General features: G+C 37.9%; 1 protein-coding gene across 3 annotated transcripts in view; it reads left to right on the top strand.

Moving 5' to 3' along the window:
• LOC137967650 (NLR family CARD domain-containing protein 3-like) overlaps positions 1-2,500 on the top strand; it is a 308,047-nt gene that overhangs the window by 253,732 nt on the left and 51,815 nt on the right. The window contains exon 2 of one of the 3 annotated variants that reach the window (XM_068814171.1): positions 689-780. The exons of 1 other annotated variant lie outside the window; for it this stretch is intronic. The gene's annotated coding sequence lies outside the window, so the exon portion shown is untranslated. Of the gene's footprint in view, positions 1-682; positions 781-2,500 lie in introns of all 3 variants that reach the window. One more of the 3 variants, XM_068814170.1, reaches the window with a different exon arrangement.

Here is a 2,500-nt window from a genome sequence, read left to right as displayed (position 1 = left end):
GTTCACTGTTTTAGCACCAAGAGCAGTGTAATTTTGCGTCCACTACTCGACCGGACACTCAAGCTAGGTCATATACAGTATGGGTGCGTTGGCCAGTCAAGCCACCGTACAGTTTATTAAGCATTGGAATTGTTACAAAAATATTAATAAATCAATTCTAAAATAAAGAGAAAAGCAATGCACCAGAGCCGGACACGAAAACCCCTAAAAAAACCAGCAGGTGGAAAAAAGCGGGGAACGTGTACCCCCGACCAAGGCAGTGGCGTGACCCTCGGGGTTCTAGGGAATTCTAATTGAAAGACATTACTTACAATGTGAATGAACAGTATCATATACCGCCTAGCGATTCGGCATTAAACGCTAAATCAGCTCGATAGGACAAAAAATGAAACAGGGCTTGTGCACATGGCAAAGGCTGACCGTAGAGTGCCTCACTCACTAAACGGTCGCCAAATACAAACCACGATCATGTGGTACTCCAAGTGCCTTCCGCTCACAACCAGGCCTCTGTTACATGACAGCAAAATATCAATTTATGCTAATCAGGATTATCACAAATTACATGATTTGTTAATTATGTCCTTTGCAGGCTACTTACTTATTATACATGTAGTCCTTTAAACAATTTATACTCACACATTGCTATGAGATAAGCTTTAAGTTGAATTCCTCTTTGTCTCAGGAACAGATCCTGTGCAATTGTCTTGATCACTGTGGGTATGGATTATGTATTTCTACCTTGAACAATGGAAAGTTAAAGTGGGGTGAACGCTAAACAAGGTATGGAATGTGTTTGTTGCATTAAGAATGTGATTCATCAGAACACATTACACTTTTAAATTCTTTTTTGGATGTTTCACATTTCACCAGTGTATAAATAAAAAATGCAAACCTGAAATGTTACGTTAGAGTATTTTTAAGTGTGCTTATAAGGACACCCAACACTGGAAACCATCTGTTGAATTCATAAAGCGAGCAAGCAGTTCTTTCAACAACTCATTCACCACCAAAAGTGCCTCCAGTTGGCAAGTATTTTATTTGGCGTTAGCTATGCAGAGTAAAAATAATTAATCCTTAAGAGGTACACAAATTCCTTGTGCTGTTCTTCTTTTTCAAGAGGGTGTCTAGAAAACGCAGACCTGCAGATCTAGAGAATGCAGACCTAGAAAACACAGACGTAGAAAACGTAGACCTAGAAAATACAGAACTAGAAAACACAGACCTAGAAAATAACGATTTGGTGTTAGCCGGGCAGAAATCTCAGCCTGGGTTCTGAAAGAAATCCTCTTGAAATTAAAGTGGCGATTACATGGAGAAGGTTTCAGCCTGGGCTGAAAAATCTGCAAGAAGTCCATGTAATTAATCGAAAAGGAATTTCAGCCTGTGTTGAAAAAAGAATGTGAGCATACATATCAAATTTGTTTTCGCATGTCAGTAAAATAAAATAATTCCCATGCAAATTTGGGTTTTGCAACCAGGCTAAAATTCATCATGTAATCGCAACAAAATTTTAGCCCAATAGGTGGAGGGAAATTAGTAGTAGCATTATTACACGTAGTAGGTAGTAGTAACATTATTAATAATTATTTTCGTAACTTTCAATTAAACATTAGTTAACGGTGTACAGTTGTGCCAAAAAAAAAACTTCAGTTCACAAGCTAGTGGGCCTATGAGGAAACAAAACTTCTCAGATCAAAAGACACCAATCACAGTTCAAATCACAATAGTAAACATCGCATTCTACGCAATATTTGGAAATTTTTGTTCCTTGCAATTGGTTCTCACCATTTCAAGGAAAGGTAAGTGAATCAAAGTGATTGTGCATTTTAATTTGTGAATTGACTGTGAACTGTTTGTTTTCTGTAGACTTTCTGAACTGTAAAGAAATCCACTTTCAATTAATTCTCTTTAAGTTATATATGCGACTGTAGGAACAAAAATTAATGTTCCTGCCATGAACGCCCACTAACGGCAGTTAATGTGATTATCATAATAGTTCGAAGCAAAGCTTTTCCTTGTAGTTAAGTCACATAGATTTATTGTTTCTTTGGCCCGCCTGTTATCTTGCAGGGAAAAGTTAGGGTGGGGAAAATAATTTATTCCAGAAGGTCACAAGGTCACTGTTGGCAAATACATGTAGTCATTCTTTGCGCAGTCGTAATTCTTCAGAAACACTTCTTGACAAAAATCATTCCGTTAAACTTCCTAATTTAAAAACAGGTGCTGTCATACAGACAAGATTTTTTTTTTAAATGATGTAAGTTACACTACAATTTTTTGTAATGTGGACGCATTACTCATGCACTTTTAGTTGCATGACTCTCGCTCCACAAAAACTCACACAACAACTTTTTTGTCACGGTACCATTTGAATTTGGCCCCGGTGCCTCTTGGCACCTGTACATTTTGGGGCACTCTTGCTACAAAAATGGAGTGCTCTGGGCCATTAATTTTAGGCACCGAGGCCAAATTCAAATGGTTACCGAGCCCAAAAGGTTGT

This window comes from Montipora foliosa, chromosome 8 (assembly GCF_036669935.1).
Source record: "Montipora foliosa isolate CH-2021 chromosome 8, ASM3666993v2, whole genome shotgun sequence".
In the NCBI taxonomy this organism is placed as follows: Eukaryota; Metazoa; Cnidaria; class Anthozoa; order Scleractinia; family Acroporidae; genus Montipora; species Montipora foliosa.
This window is presented reverse-complemented; position numbering and strand designations above follow the sequence as displayed.